Source organism: Carettochelys insculpta, chromosome 2 (assembly GCF_033958435.1).
Source record: "Carettochelys insculpta isolate YL-2023 chromosome 2, ASM3395843v1, whole genome shotgun sequence".
Lineage (NCBI taxonomy): Eukaryota > Metazoa > Chordata > Testudines > Carettochelyidae > Carettochelys > Carettochelys insculpta.
In genome coordinates, this window is record NC_134138.1 from 51,255,156 (window position 1) to 51,274,166 (window position 19,011).

A 19,011-nucleotide genomic window follows, 5' to 3' on the forward strand; every position below is an offset into this window, starting at 1 on the left:
GAGCTTCATCCCCCTTCCCTCAGGACCGGTACCTGCTGGCTGTTTCCAGAGCACTGCATGGTGTCCCAGGACAGGCAGGTACCATGCAGCCTGCCTTAATACCACTTCCTAGGAACTGCCCAGGTAAACCCAAGCACCAACCACTGCCTCACCCAGCCTCATCCCAAACCCCACAGCCCCAGCCCATAGCCTGTACCTCCTCTTAGCCGTGTCTACACGTACACGCTACTTCGAAGTAGCGGCACTAACTTCGAAATAGCGCCCATCACGGCTACACGTGTTGGGCACTATTTCGATGTTAACATCAACGTTAGGTGGCGAGACGTCAAAGCCGCTAACCCCATGAGGGGATGGGAATAGCGCCCTACTTCGAAGTTGAACGTCGAAGTAGGGACCGTGTAGACGATCCGCGTCCCGCAACATCGAAATAGCGGGGTCCGCCGTGGTGGCCATCAGCTGAGGGGTTGAGAGACACTCTCTCCAGCCCCTGCGGGGCTCTATGGTCACCGTGTGCAGCAGCCCTTAGCCCAGGGCTTCTGGATGCTGCTGCCGCAGCTGGGGATCCATGCTGCATGCACAGGGTCTGCAACCAGTTGTCGGCTCTGTGGATCTTGTGTTGTTTAGTGCAACTGTGTCTGGGAGGGGCCCTTTAAGGGAGCGGCTTGCTGTTGAGTCCGCCCTGTGACCCTGTCTGCAGCTGTTTCTGGCACCCTTATTTCGATGTGTGCTACTTTGGCGTGTAGACGTTCCCTCGCAGCGCCTATTTCGATGTGGTGCTGCGCAACATCGATGTTGAATGTCGACGTTGCCAGCCCTGGAGGACGTGTAGACGTTAGTCATCGAAATAGACTATTTTGATGTCGCTACATCGAAATAAGCTACTTCGATGTAGGCTTCACGTGTAGACGTAGCTCTTGTGCCCCAACCTCCTGTCCTGAATCTGTCCCCAAACCTGGAGTCCCCTCTTGCATCCCAAACCCCTCGTCCCCAGGCCCACCCCAGAGCCCTCATCCCCTCTTACACCCCAGATCTCTGTCTCAACCTGCAGCACCCTCCTGTGTTCCAAATGCCCTGGCCCCATCCCTCAGCCTCAAGCCCCCTCCAGCACCTCACACTCTTCATCTCCAGAGCCCTCGCATCCCAACGCTCTGTGCAACCCCTGACCCCCTCATCTCCAGCCCCATTAAAGCCTTCACACCCCTGCATCCCAGCCCTGTTCCCACTCAAGATTACACTGGTTATGCAGCCAACATCACGTATCATTTCAATGGCTAAGAACAGTAGTTTTTCCTTCTGAGGAGACTCAGAGTTAGAGTACTAAAATATAGTATTTCAATTTTTTATCATCATTGTTATTTTTGGCTTCACAGTCCAAATTTTGAATTGGAGGCCCTGGGCGACACCCGATTGGGGAAGGATTAAAAAAAAAATCAACTTACCAAGTCAGGGACAGTTGAATGACATCAACATCAATGAGCAAAAGAAATATAATGGGGTCTCCCAGTGACTTACCCGGAGGGTAAAGTCATCCAACTCGGTTAATTTGTTTCCTGAGGAAAATTAAGAGACTTACATTCTGAAATACAATTTCCGCTGAAGTCATCACTCCATACCCCTTTCTCACAGGGTTTGGTCCTGCTCCTGTGAAATTAATGAGGCATTCTCCGATTGCTGTCAATGGTTCCTGGTCAAGCCCATAGTTTCTCCCCTATTAGTTGCTACCATGACAGTGCCTTTCCTCTTGTATGCTGTGAACACCTGGACTGGAACTACAACGCAATATTCATGCATGTTTGACAACAGGTGCTGTTCCCCACTGTACGCAGCTATCCCACTAGTATGCAGGTATGTACAGTTTCCAGATATTTCGAAAGCAAGATTTAAACAAAAGACAGATTTTTTTTTCCTAGAGGAAAATACCAGAAATTTGGGGTAAAAGTGAAGACTTTGTGGCAGTTAATTAGGTATCAAAACTAAATTTTATGGATTCTTTAAGAAAGAGAAATGTATTATGAATCATTTAGTTTGCACCTGAAGTATTATTTGATGAATTTATTAAATAAATAAGTGCAACCCTCTTCCTTTCCTCCCTGGGTTATTCCTGATCAGACAACACTTACCTGTGTGCCTGGGTGCCTGATGCTGTTGATATTAAAGGAGACCATGAGAATCCCAGTGGTAACATTGGATAGATGGGAATCTTCTGTTTACCCCTCTGCTGTAGTCCCTTACTCCTCAAGGAGCTTAAAATTGGCAGTGCTTCTGCCTGGCTGGCCCCTGTACACATTCAATGGCATTCCTTGGGAACCTCTGGGAATAAACGCATTCTAATAATAATAATAGTAACAATAACAGTCATTATCATCTGTGCCATGGGTCTAACTCAAAAATACTAATTCATAATAACATACATCCAGTAACAGAAAAGTAGCTGCGTTAGTCTGTATTCTAACAAAACAAACCAGCAGTTCTGGAGCACTTTAAAGACCAATAAAATGATTTATTAGGTGATGAGCTTTCATGGGGCAGATCCACTTCTTCAGATCAATCACATTTCCAATACAGACCAACAGTTATATAATACAGAGGTCCAAAAATTGAAATAAAAACTGACAAATCAGATACATAGAACTGAAAGGGTGGGGGGCAGTGGTGGTATGAGATGCTTCAGTTAAATTTAAATTTTTTTTCATTTTAACACATTGTTACTTAATAATTTAAAGAAACGGGGTATAAAAAATTAAGATTAAGTGTCACTACTAATTTAAATCCACAGGATAGAATGAAATAAAGTCAAATTAACAAATACAGAATACAGTAATAAATGAAACCTATCTCACTGGCATTTAAGCTGTCACCATTTACAACACTCTGGAGCGTACACTCCTCTGGATTGAAGTGCCCCAGATGCTTGCGTGAACGTGCTTGAAGATCTGAAGCCGGAGACAGCATCATGCAGGTTCTGTGTATCAGTCCAGCCAAGGTGACAAGCTGCACAGGACTGGAGATGACCATACCAGATGTCCACAGCTCTGTGTACTTGTGCTTAGTTATTTACTTATTTAGTTATTTTGGCCTGGTGACAAATAGGAAAAAAATATAAGACACTGAAAATAGAACACATCAATCTTTTATAAACAAAAAAGCAGCTTATGACCTCTTGGCTCAGAAATACTATGTAAATAGACATGACTTGATACTGTCATGCAGATACAGAAGAAATATGTATTTCTAGAGAAAAAGTGCCAAAGACGAGCATCCTCATTATGTAGGTAGTGGAGCACAATAATAGACCAACACTAAATCTGAACATACATCGAAGCCTTCCAGTAAAAACACCAGACTCTATAATGGTGAATTATCATTATATCTACAGTAAGGCTCCAGTTACGCTGCAGTGCTCTAACAGAAGTCACTGTTGGAAGAGATTTCCTGACACAACTGCAGTCAACAGGGTGCTGCCACACACTAGAAGTGGATGGGAAGAGTGCTCTGCTCTGTTGACCAAGCAGATGGACTACCCAGTTGCTCTCTTGAAAAAACAGGCACCCGGAAGCACAGCAGACAGGGCTGCCCATTGTTCTGGATGCCCTGTCAGTCGAGAGAAGGCCCCCCAGAGTGTCCACACAGCTTTTTTGTCGACAGATTGCGTTGTGCCTCACAGCTGAGAGGCAGAACGCTGCTGGAAAAGGTGCTGAGTTTTGTCAACAAAATCTTGACAAAATGCATTTTGCATGTGGACACTTCACAAGTTTTGTTGACCAAAGTGGGGTTTTGTCAGCAAAACTTGCTAGTGTAACAGTAGCCCAAGTGTCACAGCTGTAGACAAAACTAACCATCCTATGAATGAATAGAATATAAGTTAAAGGTGCTAATGTATTAATCAAGATGCTAACTTGGCAAAAGGTTTTCCTTCCCCTCTTTTCATTCATTGTGAGAGCAACTATTTCATATCAAAATATTTTTCAACATTCTCCTCAATTTTCCAATTTATCCATATTGGCCTTGTGAAAAAAAAAAAAAAAGAAAAGAAAAAGCCATTTTTCCCCTGGCCCTCACATTGATATTAGATAGGCTCAACTAATGGCATGTCCACATTGGAGTCTGATTCCTTAGCTTTTTGATGCAGATCAGGTAACACAACGTGCAAGCTGTACAAATAGTGTGTAACATGGGACGTCACTGTATGCAGATGGACATGGACTGCTGGGTTTAGTGAGGACACAGAGTTCTCAGAGGCTATGCTGTGCGTCCTTGCTTATCTGCTGCATTCTGGGAGTTTAACAATGTGTAGCTCATTCCCGTGGGGATTCAGGGTTGAACACACTTTGTTAAAATGAGTTTGCTCTCCTTGTTTGCCGAAATGACACCTATAATTCACATCAGAGCAGCTCTACCATTGGAAACTGTTGTGCACAGAGGACTCCAGAATTTTCCTTAGCATGTCGCCTAAACCTTGCTCTACCATTAATGTTGTGTAAACTTGTGCAAATGCCTTCTGTGCCTCAATTTCCCCATCAATAAGAAGGGGGGATAATAACCTTACCCATCTTGGCAAAGACCCCTGAGATGTATGGATGAACATCACTAGATAAGAACTGCCCAGAAATTTTACACCTCAATCTTTATTTTAATATAAATGTATTTGTTTCTTCTTTGGCTTGACATGTGTCTCTATAGCTGGAGATCAAATCCCCTGTTTTATGGAAGATCATTATTAGCATTCCATGTGGTAATCTCAAAAGGCAACACTGAAGAAGTCTGCTCACATGCCTGGGAGTTATCTAAGTACTAAGGCTTACTTCCTAACAAGTGTCCTCCTTTACAAATGGCAGCTCTGACTTTAACAACCATGCACACACACCCCCATCCTAACTTTCTTAAGAATGTTTTCTTCTACTCCATTTCCAAAGAGTGGAACTAATATTTCTAAAACCTAATCTAAGGAACCCGTCTTTGATATTTTATTTGCTAGATACTTTGTTCAATCAATGTCAGAATAACGTTCCTCTTTTCGATTGTGCCCGGTGATTAATATCTAATATTGGCGGAATGGTAGCTAAAAAAGCACTATGCTTATTTATCTGAATAAGATTTAAGGTAGACAAAGGCAGTGGGAGGCTTCAGAAAAAGGCCTGCAGATCATTAGCTTTGTGAAGAAGAATGATTGTTATCTGCATCTGTCTTAGCCAGAGGAAGACATGAAACTAAATAGTTGCTGGCGCATATGGATAAGCATTCCCGATGCACTCCCTGCCAGTACTTGGCCCAACCAGTGAACTGAAATGGGTGATGAATTCTGCTCATGTGCCACCTGAAGCATGTTGTGCAAGAAAAATACTTGCTAACTGAATCCCATTTTTCATGTATGCATACAGAGCCTTCCTGTTGAGCAACACACATTGGTTTACAACTACTGAAAAGCAGACTTTTTAACTTCACCATCCTCCATACCTAACTTTTGCTTATCTCTTTCCCTCACCTCCCTTATTGCCTGATATAGCTTTATGATAGCGGGTAAGAGCTTTTTAGTCTGCTATTTACCGCTGTTATGTGACCAGTTTATTGGTAGGGTAGAACAAGCAGACCTGGTCCCCAGAATAATAATAACAACAGGCACAAGTTAGTCTGGCTATTTCCTGCTGGAAGAGAAGACATGGATTTCTCAGCTCCTGTTTCTTGAGTTAGTCAGGGGAAGGCCTTTTGTTTCCATCTCAGTTCCCTATATGCCACTGGAGCAGCATATGGAGTCTATAACTGTCCACAAAAAGCCAAGAGACAATTTCTCCATTGCAGGGGACGTGCCAGGGATGAGTTTATGGATGGGAGCTGTAAAAGCTCCTTGTGATTGGAAGGGAAACTCAAGCCACAGGGAGTACGCTATGGTTACAATGGCCGGTCTGGTTTGAGCTGCCAGCTCAAGGCAACAGTGCTGCCAGTCCCAAGTGTGCAAAATGTGTAAGTCAGCCCCCCAAAATTATGACATTTTTTAAAAAAATACCTTCAGAATTTTAATCCAAATGAAAGCATTTGGGCTTTTTTAAATTTCTCTGCAGGTTTCTGAGTCATTACGATTAACATTCTGCAGCTTTTCTTCTGACACCACAAGGGCTTGAACCTCCCCACACCTATAGAAACAACCCTCCAGCAGATAGCGTGGCCTTGGTTAAACTGAAGCCTGTTGTGCACTTCACAACAGCCTCAGATCAGAAGAGTATGAAGATGGTACAGAGCCTGCTTTGTCCCCTTCCCCAGAGAAGTAACTATTAGAGAGACAACTCAGAATCTAATCCTCAGGTCCCCTTTCCAGGAGGCAGGAAGAATCGACACACCCTTGAACTCCCTTGCAGAGCTCTTTGCTGAGCCAGAGATCCTTTTCCTGGTAACGGGTGTGACAAGAAATGTTCCAGCACCTGACCAACACACTCTTTCTCTTCTCTCTTAAACCCTTGTACTCTGGGTGGAGCATGGGTCGTCTACAAGTCTCCTCACACTGACTGGATTAAACTAAGACTGTACTTCAGTACCAATCTGGGTGGAGCATAGGTCATCAGGTAATCACTAAGGATCCTAGTTTTCTGTGATAAAAGGCCCCAATATTTTCAGAGGAAAAAACAAAAATCCCTGATTTTTTCCATAATTAAAATGCAATGCTGAACTTTAATTTCCCTCACCACAATACATAGGAATTGGCTGCACCGGAGTGACCATACGCCCAGTTTTGGCCAGAGCAATCCCCTTTTTAAACCCTAGTCCAGACAACCTGACATTTTTGACAAATGGACCGTTCGTCAGCAAAAGCAAATGGGACAACTGCCCAGTGTTACCAGAAAAGCGGGGTACACCTCCTGGGGAGCTGCAGAGGAATATCTGGGAGGGGGTGAGCAATGAGGCTGGGTGATAGAGCTTGGGTTGCCAGCTCCTGCTAGCTCAGCCCAGCCCCAAACAGTCTCTCATTTTTGCCTAGGGGAATGTGGTCACCCTTAATTCCAGTAAAATAGAGTTAGTTGTAAAAACTAAAGACTCTTTATAAATACACAAGTTCTGTGGGATTTTCCCCCAGAAAACTGATTTCTAAGACCTTGAATAATCTCAGGGTTCCACAAAAGTTAATTACTTAGGGTTGCATCTATCTTCTGGAAGTTCCATTTTATCACCACACCTTGTCAGCTGCATGGAACAAATGGTTGTACACTCTGCCCTGGACTGATTGTCACATGGGGATCACTAGCACAGCAAAGGTATTTGCAGTTGTCCTCACCCTGCCTTGCATGGCAGAGTCCCAGGTCTCTTCCCTTGGCCCGGAAGCTGCTGTGAGATGGAAGATGACAAACCAGGAAAGCTCCAAGTTGCTTCGATAAGATGGCTTCTCGCGCTTAACTTCCCAGTATGACCAGCCCTAGTTAACTGTCACCCCTTTCACATTTAAACATAGGCAGAAGTTCTCATGTGGAAGCAAGAAGACCAAGGAGCCATATTGACAGCCTCTGTGTCTTTTTACTGGCACAGGCTTCGTGAGTCTGCAAAGAATTCCATAGAGAGAGCTGCTTGGATTAAGCCTCAGGATCTCCACAAGGTACAGCAGAAACTACCGGTGCTGTCTCCTACCTACAAACTCAGCCTAGGCACCAGACAGTTGTTTTCCTCCCTTGGGTACATGAGACTTTGAAGCTGTAATGATGAGAAAGGATGGAAGTGGAGAGTGGATCTGGGTAGGTGAGTGTGGGAAAAGGGAAGGGGAGATTTTGCTAGGGCAGAATTATGCATTGGTGGGGAGCACGGCACAAGGATTGGTTTGGAAACAAGCAGGGAAGTAAGTGGCTGTGTGTTGGAGTGAAGAGCAGGAGCAGAGTGAGCACACACTAAAGGAGAGCTGAAGGTAAGAGGAAATGTGGAGACCCTGAATAATTCCACAGTTAAAAATTAATATACTACTTCATACAATTAAAAAGTCATTATGCTTATAAATAGCACCTCTGGATGCCTACCATCACTTCATATGTGTATGAGGAACTGAAATAACAACAACAACAAGAGTGCATGTGGGTTTCTGTGCTGTAATTAGTATAACAAAGCTAACAAAATGATCTAAACTGGAAAAAATATTATTTCACGACTGGAAGGTGTCCCTTTATGTATAAACAGATTTTCCTATTTTTTCGTAGTATCATTACCTGGATTCTTTCTTGTTTGGCTTTTACACATATTGTTTCATTTGAAATTAAGTTATCTGATTGTCTCAGTGGGTGTCTGAGTAATTATGCTGCTTTGAAGGAAACCTATGAAAATTATTCTGTCTCATTATCTAGCTCTTCACAGCCATCCAAACATCATTAAAAAAAGAGAAAAAAGTGAACAGCACTCAGAACATCAGTACAGTATAAATTTCAAATTACCCCCTACAAGCACAGTCAAACAATTAGCAGGAATCTCCTGACTAAACAAATACATTTTGTATGTCCTGTGCTATCAAAATAGGGCTTGGCAATATGGTTCTCTTGAATGCAAGAAACGGGTATGCATTCCGTTGAATGAAAAAATGGCCATCTTTAATGGCACAATATACTCTAGTACAAAGAACAGTTTAGAATTATTTTGACAGTCACTCCAGAGAAGAAAAGTACTATTGCATATAAAAGCGTACCTAAAATTAATTGTTCCTAGTGGTAAGAGCTTGGAAATAGCTTCTGGAAAGTGAAAGGCCATATGAGACGTGAACAACTACACTGCACATCTGTAACATTTTATTTTATTTCTCCACTCAGTGTGTTGACATTAGCCTCTGCATCAAACTGACGATACACCAATGCACCCCTGGGAAGCCCCAGATAATCATTTTCTTGCTATATAGTTTGACCTGACCTAAAGAGCAGAGTGGTGAATGTACTGAACTGGGGCGGCTGTTTCCCCATAAGATAGATTTCATTAAGTTGGATAACATAAGAGAGCAAACCATGAGTTCTTTTTTCAGTCTGCATTTGAACCATGCCTAGCATAATGGGGCCCTAGCCTATAACTAGGGCACCTGGGTGCTAAGGTAATCCCTCCAATGAAGCCTCAAAAATCAACTCTGGACCTGGATGAAAGTTGTTGTTTTTTTTTTTCCTTTGTCCGTTTGCTTGCTTTTATACCTCTCTAAAGCTCAGACCTGTTTGGATGCAGGGTATTGACCCATCTCTATAACATTACATCACAGACATACATTGGACTGTGGCATAATCTCACTGAGGTCAGTTAGGCTACGTCTACACGTGAACCCTACATCGAAGTAGCCTATTTCGATGTGGCGACATCGAAATAGGCTATTTCGATGAATAACGTCTACACGTCCTCCAGGGCTGGCAACGTCGACGTTCAACATCGACGTTGCACAGCACCACATCGAAATAGGCGCTGCGAGGGAACGTCTACACGCCAAAGTAGCACACATCGAAATAGGGGTGCCAGGCACAGCTGCAGACAGGGTCACAGGGCGGACTAGCGCTTCTGGGGCAACAGCTAGCCACTACCTTAAAGGGCCCCTCCCAGACACACTCAGCCTGCACAGCACGCGGTCTGAGGAGCCATAGGCACACAGACCTCGGGCGATGCAGTCACGGACCCCCAGCAGCAGCAGCAGCAGCCAGAGGTCCACCCAGCCGCCCCTGCAGGAGCATCATGCCATGAGGGAGGCAGCTGAGCATCTCCTTGCCACACCGGAGGAGGAGCGGCCTGCAGGGGAGGAGGACTCACCCCCCAATCCTGCAGCACCCCAACCCCCCCCGCCTCACACGCCACCGCCTGTGGAGCTACCCCACCAGCACCGACTGGTGGGAGCGGCTGGTGCTTGGGGAGTGGGACGATGACCGCTGGCTCAGGAACTTTAGGATGAGCCGGCAGACATTTATGGAGCTATGCCAGTGGCTCACCCCCGCACTCAGGCACCAGGACACCGCCATGCAGCGTGCCCTCCCAGTGGAGAAACGGGTCGGCATAGCTGTCTGGAAGCTGGCCACTCCAGACAGCTACCGATCCGTGGGACAGCAGTTTGGCATTGGCAAGACCACCGTCAGGGCTCTCCTCATGGAGGTAAGAGGACCCATGGGGGGAGGAGGGGAGGCAGCCCTGGCAGGGCAGGGGGGCCCTGGCAGGGGAGAGCCACACACACCCTGCTCACCCTTCTTTGGTGCTCTCCCATGTGCTTCCCCTGCAGGTCGTCCACGCCATCAACGCCCTGCTCCTCCACAGGCTCGTGAGGCTGGGGGACCCAGATGCCACCATCGCGGGCTTTGCCACCCTGGGCTTCCCCAATTGCTTCGGGGCCCTGGATGGGACTCACATCCCCATCCACGCCCCGGAGCACAGTGGAGGACGCTACATAAACCACAAGGGCTACCACTCAGTGGTCCTCCAGGCCTTGGTGGACAGCCGGGGCCGTTTCCAGGACATTTATGTGGGCTGGCCTGGCAGCACCCACGACGCCCGGGTTTTCCGGAACTTGGGCCTGTGCCGCCGGCTGGAGGCGTGGACCTACATTCCCCAGCAGGAGATCCCTGTGGGGGACACCACCATGCCCCTCTGAGTCGTCGCAGACACGGCATACCCTCTCCGGCCCTGGCTCATGCACCCGTACACGGGCCATCTGTCTGCCAGCCAGGAGCACTTCAACCAGCGCCTGAACCACACGCGCCAGGTGGTGGAGCGCTCATTTGGCCGCCTCAAAGGGCGCTGGATATGTCTCCTCACCCGCCTGGATGCGGGCCCCACCAACATCCCCCAGATTGTGGGTGCGTGCAGCGCCCTACACAATCTGGTGGAGAGCAAGGGGGAGGCCTTCTTTCAGGGCTGGGCTGTGGAGGCCAGCAGGGCTGCTGTGCAGCCACCCGCTGCCCCCAGTCACCAGGTGGACCCCGAAGGGACCCGGGTCCGGGAGGCCCTGCGGGCCCACTTCGATGAGGCTGCGGGGTGAACTCTGCCAGGCCCCCCACTGCGCCCCCCCCCTTCCTCCACAACACTCCCTGCCCCTACGCCCACACCACGGAGCACCCAACAGCACACCCCCCACACACTTTTCCTGGACAAATAAAAGCAGACACTTGTTTGTAAAATCAAACTGGTTTTCTTTTAACTGTTCTTTTAACTAATACCAAACTATATACAAGAACTTCTAACTATTATACGTGAAAAATAAAAAAGTATGCATATATTTACAAAAAAAACCCAGGGATTGCAAGGAAGGGGAGAACTGTTTACATGGGGGGGGGACGGGGCAAACGGGGGACACAAATGAATAAGTCCAAACTATATACAAGGGGGGGAGCACATCCTGGGCCCCACGCCCCTATAGTCCGGCACTGGGGGTGGGCGGCCGGGAGCCATGCCTCAGTCGCAGCCCTGTCAGGGGCTGGCCAGGGGACAGGCGGACCGGCAGATACATCCGGCGAGTCTCAGCTGGCCCCAGGTCTCCCTCGGCAGTCTGGCCCTCGGTGGCGGGTGGCAGGGCGCTGGCAGACGGCGCGGTGATGAGCGGAGCAGGGGGTGGCTCGGTGGGTGGAGCACTCAGGGCGGGCGCAGCGGCGGCCGGTGCGGCATGGGGGGCCAGGTAGTCCACTAGCCGGTTGAAGGTGTCCATGTAGGCCCCCCCATGCCTCTTGGTGCCAGGCCAGCATCTGCTCCTGGAGATGGAGGCGGCATTGCTCCACCCACAGGTGCTGCTCCGTGACCTCCAGCTGCTGCCGGTGGAGGGCCAGCAGCTGGGGGTCCGTCGCCATCGGGTGGTGGTGCTGGGTCCGCCGTCTTGCCCGCCGTGGGGCCGGTCGGTCCTCCGCCGACGGGCTGGCCTGGAGCAATGGCCCCGGAGGGGATTCTGGGACCACTGAAGCCTCGCCGGCACTCTCCGGTCCTTCCGATGGTGCAGCTGCGGAACACAGGAGTGGGGGAAGAAGAGTGGAGACAGGCGTTAGTGTGGGTCCTGAGCCGTGGCCCTTGTCCCCTCACCCCTGTGCTGCAGGTTGCCCATCCCTGTCCCCGGGAGATGCTGCTGTGATGGGGTTCAAGGGTCCCCCTGCACTGTCCCCCAGCGGGAGTGACTCTCACTTCACTCAGCAAGGTCTGACAAGAGAGGTTTCTTAGGCAACAGATGCCCAGTTTCTCCCAGAAGTGACAGTACAGCAGTCAGAGACAGTCCTTCCAACCCGTCCTGGGGAGAAGACCCCAAGGGGTGCCCCTCTGGGGTGTAGCTTTCCCCCTCCTCAGGCTGGCTGCCTTCCAGCTCTCCCTTCCCCTAGCCTCTAACTGCCGCCCCCAATTCAAAGCCAGCTTGGCTCCTCCCTCCTCTTTGTTCAGGGCAGAGGTGTCACCTGCCAGTTGTAGCCCCAGGATCATCCTTAGCCACTGGGAGCTATTCAGCTTGTTGCCCATATCTAGCCTGAGACTCGCATTTGCACTCCCCTGACTCCATCGCATGCTGCTGCTGCTGCTGCTGCTGCTGCTGGGTGTCCCACCCCCTCCTCCCGGGGAACCCTAGAGGTTCTGCTCCCCTCAGCCCCGGGGATGGGGCATGGCACTGTTGTGCTGGGGGGGGTGCTGATGCACTCCTGTGAGGGACATGGCACTGCTGTCCTTGGGGCCATGGCCATCTGGGCATGTGGAGGGCCCTGGCCACATATCTATTACCCCCACCCCTCAACCCCGGAGGTGTACACTGGGGGGGTACATACCTGTAGGTCCACTCCCACGGTCGGGGGACACCCGCGGGGCGGACGCCCAGCTGCTACTCTGGGATGGCAAGAGGATCTGGAGCCCGGTGTTGGTGGAGGAGGAGTCCCCCTCCTCCTCCTCCTCCTCCTGCGCCGGTGCCCCGGGGGTGGACTCCAGGGGGGGCCCCCGGGGTGCAGGGCTTACCTCTGGGGCGTACTCCGGCTCCGGGACCTGCTGGGGCTCCTCAGCCGAGGTGTCAAGCATGGCTGGAGGGGAGGAGGTGTGCTGGGGGCCCAGGATGTCCCTGAGCTCCCTGTAAAAGGGGCAAGTGATGGGGGCAGCCCCAGATCGGCCAGCCACATCCCGGGCCCGGGCGTAACCCTGCCGCAGCTCTTTGACTTTACTCCGGACATGGTCCGGAGTGCGGGCAGGGTGACCCCGGACGGCCAGGCCCTCGGCCAGCCGAGCGAATGCATCCGCGTTCTGCCTCTTGCTCCCCATTACCTGGAGCACCTCCTCCTCGCTCCAGAGCCCCAGCAGGTCCCAAAGCTCGGCCTCCATCCAGGAGGGGCCCCGCTGCTGCCTGCCACCCTGGCTGCCCTGGCTCCCCTTGGGGGGGTCCCCTGGGGGCTCTGGGGGGGCTGCCGGGCGGCCATCGCAGCTGGGGTGGCAGACAGCGGTGGCTCAGAGACGTGCAGGCTGGCCGCCTGTCTGGGCTGCCGCCTGCACGTTCTCTCAGCTTCCTGCACAGGAAAGGGACGGGGAGGGGAGCTTTAAGGGTCCGCTCCACGCGGCCACCATTGAGCTCAGGGGCTGGAGAGAGCATCTCTCAACACCTCAGCTGATGGCCACCATGGAGGACCCCGCAATTTCGATGTTGCGGGACGCGCAACGACTACACGGTCCCTACTTCGACATTGAACATCGAAGTAGGGCGCTATTCCCATCCCCTCATGGGGTTAGCGGCTTCGACGTCTCGCCGCCTAACGTCGATGTTAACATCAAAATAGCGCCCAACACGTGCAGCCGTGACGGGCGCTATTTCGAAGTTAGTGCCGCTACTTCGAAGTAGCGTGCACGTGTAGACACGGCTTTAGAGACCAAGATGAAAATTTGGTCCCACTGAAGTGAACAGGTGTTTTAGTACTGTATTTCTCTCAGAGAGGACAGTACATGATATGAGTTGTAATAAAAGCCACTGGAACTACTTCCAGCTCCTAACAGCCAGGAAAATCACCATCACCAACAAAGGTATGACTTCCTGTGACCCTTCCCTAGAACACCAAACAAACAAACAAAACCTCAAAACATCTTGTCTTTTATTTCAGTGCTTGAGAGACCAGGACTATGTCCACACTGCAGCCCTTAGATTTCCCAGGTAGCTGTCTTAAAAGATTTTCTAGTGTCTTATGGTGGGAGAAAGCTCTTCTGCCAACATAATTAAATCACCCTCAACGCTGTGTGACTGACATAGCACTGGCCACACCAGAATTGTGTTGGTGAAAGTGTTATAAGTTATTGCCCATATCTGTTCTGGCAGGAAGGGTGATCCATGGTTACCTTTATTCCCTGATGACAGGAGAAGAAGTAATGTGCTTAAGTTGCAGGAAGGGAGATTCACATTAGACATTAGGAAACCCTTCTTAATTTTAAGACTAGTTAAGCACTGGAGCAATTTACTTAAGGAGGCTGTGAAATGCCCCTCACTGTAGGTTTTTAAGAACAAATTAGACCAACACCAGCCAGGGACAGTCTAAATAATACTTAGCTCTGCCTGAGAACAGGAAACTGGATTAGATGACCTATCAAGATCCCTTCCTGTCCTAAAAGTCTATGATTTTATTAAAAGCTTACCTCGGAATTTGAAACTGTTTGAATTCACTGTATGGTAATTCATTGCCTAATGTTTTAACATAATAAAGTGTGGTTCATTACCAAAGCACAAGCTGAACAGGTTTTAGCTTCCAACTCGCTCCAATCAAAGCACAGTAGTATTCCCAATACAGAACTATTCTGTAATAAAAACCTGGCCATGAATATGTTTCAATTCCAAACCACTCATGTTCTACTTTTTTTCTGAATACTTTTACTTGGGCCTTGTAAATCAAGTGACAAAACACTGACAAATCTAGTCACCCATCTGGGATACTGCCATATGACTGTTGATTCCAATGGCACTTCTAATGGATAAGCATTCTTTTCAATTGCTTACCCATGAAACTGTCTCTGGTTTCACATATATTAAATAAAATTTTCAAGTTTGTCTAATACACACAACATGATCTCATGAAAGGTGCAATTATATGAGTGGTTGGTGCTGTTCAGAATTCATTCATTTTCAGGCTGCTATAATAAAAAAAGCTTTCATAGTCGATCAAAATATTAACTGCCAAAATGATCATGTAAACTAAAACTCACCTTGCATCTTCTGTTGGACACAAAATAATGTTTTGAAGGAAGAATAAAAATTAATATTTATTTTTGTGCTAAAGCCATGTGAAATATCTTATAGGAGTCAAAGGAAGGACAGACGTTATTATAAAGAGGAGAATAACCAACTTTTTTCCATATTTACCAAATGTAGGACAAGACATAATGGACTTAATCTACAGCGATTGGAGATTTAGGTTAGCTATTAGACAAGACTTTCTGCCTAGAAGGACAGCTAAGCTGTGGAAGAGGTTACCGAGGGACACTGTGGAATACCTGTCATTGGAGGTTTTTAAGATCAGAAAAGACAAACACCAACCAGCAATGATCCACGTATACTCGGTCCTGCTTCAGTGTGGGTGTATGGATCAGATGACTTGAGGTTCCCTTCCAACCCTATGTTTCTATGATAAGTAATTTTTGAGTGCTAATTTAGTTTCTCCCACTAACTTGCTATGTTGTCTTGGGCAAACCACTGTTATGTCATCTCTTCAACATCCATAAAGAGGGAAAAAACTAACAATACTGACATCCCTAGCTCATAAGAAGGTTCTGAAACTTTATTCTTCATTTAATATTTGTACAGTGCTTTGAAAACGTCAAGAGCAACATGAGACTTCTATTAGCTATGCACTAATAAACATAGACAACTATGATTTCAGTGTCTTCTATTTGTTCTGCATTTTATTGGCATTTTTTATGGAAGAGGAAAATAAATTACTACAACGTACTAGATGGTGATTTGCATTGGGAGAAATATTGTAAAATGATCATTTCCAGCACAAAGGAACCAAAAGGTATTTAGAGTGTGTTCTCATAATAAAAAAATGCACTATTAATCAGGGGCAGGTGAAGCCAGGGAGGGGGAAGATAGAGGAGCTAGTACCTCCACAATGGAAATATTTTAGGAGCTCCACTCTTGTGTAAATACCTATAGGCAGGGAAGGGAACAAGGCACAAGTGGACCCAAAAGGGTCTGGGAACTGCCGAGAAGCCCTGGGATTCTCTGTCCCAGATTGGAACCAGCAGCTTCCCCTTTCCCTCCACCAGTCCCTGAACTCTTCCTCTTATCCCTCCATTTGTAGGGAGCTTCAGGACCTTCCCTCCACCGCGCCCACTACTAGAGCAAGTACTCTTCTAAAATAATGGCAAACGTGGCTGCGTGTAGTGGTGCAGCACCAGTGCACCACAGTTGTGTAGCATCACAATTACGTCTCTGGTTCAGTTTCCACTAGGGGACTTCAAGTCCAGTGAGGCTTCTGTACGCTGGACAATGCCCCTTCAGGGATCTCTTTTATGAAACCAAAGGTGGAACGTTATACAAATAGGCTTCCACTCCAGTATAGTTCCACTCATTTTTTCTGAGATAATCCCTCACTTAAGCTGTTTTACAGGCATCTCGACTTTTCTTTGTACAAAATGGGCTAACTGTCCAGTATTTTGTGGGGATCCTGTTCCCTGGTGTCTTGAGGCAGCAGCCCCCTACTGCCAGGGAGCTCTTCCATAGGGCGGTTGCCCCATTTCCTGGAACCTGGCAGCCCTGACTGCCAGTGAGCTGTGCCATAAGGCAGCATCTTCATTTCCTGGCACCCCTTGCTGGGAGGATGTGGAGGCCCCATCCTCCATTCCCCTTCATCAGGAAGCTGTGGAGCCCCCATCCCTGGTGCATCACTGTGGGGCATCTGCTCCCATCACTAAGGAAACCTGACATGGAACAGCGCCCCCCCCCCCACACCCATCACAGGAGGCCAGTGTCCCATATTTGCCATAAGGCAATGTGGTAACTCTACTCCAGTATCTCTAGCTGGAGGTGGGAGTGAGGGGAGTTGAATTAACATTAGTTCATCAATTCCACTTACATCCAGGTTCCTTACCAGAGAAGCCACCTTGCTTGGAACCTTCTTCAAGAGCCTGGGCCTCATGTCATCTGCTCAGAAGAATCTTTCCCATTGAATCAAGGTCCCCACAGAAGTGAAATCACAGCAACCCTTCCTGGAAACTGTATAGAATTCCCCTGATCTGGGGTTTATGCTGTGCATGGTGAAGTCCTTCCAATGACCGGGTTCCAGTGTGATTTGGTATTCATAGTTCATCCCTTTCAGAGTCCCTCCCATCTAGAAGCATTCTTCCTTAGTTTCCTTTCCTAATAAGCTTACCCACGAGGTGCTCCTCAGAAGCCCTTCCCTTAAGAACGTTCTCTTTCCGTGTTCTGGGGACTGTTCATCTACCAAAGACCCTCTGTTCCCTACCCCACCCCTCCCCACCACAGGAATAGTTTCTTTTTATCATGCTCAAGTGCTTCCCTGAATAACTGACTCTCTCCCTGTCACTCAGTGAGTTAACTAGTGCCAGGTGAACCTGAATTGCCTCAGTCATTCCCTGTTCTGGAACTTTATTAAGGTCGGAGAAACCCCTCACCTCCTCAGAGGTCCAGGTACCCTCTAACACTGTGTCATCTTTTCAAAATGTATGTCAAGCCTGAATCAACACATTCCATAACTGGTGAGTGACCATATGTGAGGAACAACTGAATAAGACTTTAAAGTATTATCATCAGTGATAGTGAATTATTAATCCCATAGAAAGTCAGTAATGTAACAGGATTATTTCCAGCAGATCTTTAATCTTTGGAATTCCCTGACATCTTAATATCCTTGCACTAGTAGAAGAAGAAAGAGGTATAATGAAGAGCACATGATTCTTTTACATCAAAACTTAACTCCATCATGTTCTCCATCACGTCAAGGGAATTCCAAACATAGAGAATATAAAATTTAGGAGGTTGTCTGAATCTGGCAGCAGCTTTATCTTTAGAAAGTCAAGTGACTATGTTGTTCATATAATCACTGAAAATTAAGATCCTAGTGAAGGCTTCATTCAGCAAAGCAATTGACTTCAACAGTACTGTTCACATGCTTACATTTGGTCCCTGTGCTTAAGCATCTTTCTGAAACTGGATCTATAAATCCAGGGAAAGCCTAATGATATTTGGACTTTATAGATAACTGTTTATTCATATATTCATTCAGAATATTCAAATTATATTTTAATACTATGGAAACATAAACAAACTTTTTCTAGCATAATAAAATATCCCAGTAAAGCATCATGTCTCTGACAGTGATCTATATTGGAAGTTTTGCTGGAAAGCAAAACAAAATTGTTCCTTTCCACTTATCTAATAGTCTCCTGCAATATAAAAAAACATTGCTCGGGACCAACTTTTGTGCTGAAGCAAGAAGATTCACAGCTTCTGTATTCAGAATGCAGCAGTAGCAACAGAACAATGCAACAGACTGACCTGCTTTAACAACTAGAAAATAATTAATTAATTCAAATAAATGGTAGCTACAGGAATATCGAATATAAGGAAATTCATATACTCAGATGCAAGTTTGTTTAAATTTTCAAGAAGAGCTTTCATAAGAATAAAACATTGATTAAATTTATCCAGATTAGCTAATAAGAGGAATTTTGTTGTAAAAAGGTTTGCCAATACTAAGTATGTTTAAAATTTTAGTCATTATTTTATCTTTTCTGATAGCTGTTTGTATAAATTAGCATAGAGTTATTTAATTTCTGTTAGCACTGACTTCTTTGTGTATTGCACTCCATTACCGAAGGCTAATTTTAATTATTATATTTTTAATACTGAGTCAGACACTAATTTACATTTTAATTGTCTGTTGTGATATTGTGAGCTGTAAATTATTTTCATTATTTCTTTTGCAATGAGATGACCTGGTAATTCAGGGAGTTTTTCCACAGCAGGGTCTTTTATTCAGAAATATAACTGCATGATCATTTACACTTACAACTCGAACATTCAAAATCTTAAATGTTTAGTTGATTGCACCTTGTCTTCATTAGAAACCACAACGTTTCAAGTTATATTGTATGAAT

General features: G+C 47.1%; 1 long non-coding RNA gene across 1 annotated transcript in view; it reads right to left on the minus strand.

Moving 5' to 3' along the window:
* Positions 1-2,521: 2,521 nt before the first annotated feature.
* Positions 2,522-19,011, minus strand: part of LOC142008504 (uncharacterized) — a 71,858-nt gene continuing 55,368 nt past the window's right edge. Inside the window, exon 5 of the long non-coding RNA XR_012644168.1 lies at positions 2,522-3,076. This is a non-coding gene — a long non-coding RNA (uncharacterized LOC142008504). The remainder of the gene's footprint in view (positions 3,077-19,011) is intronic.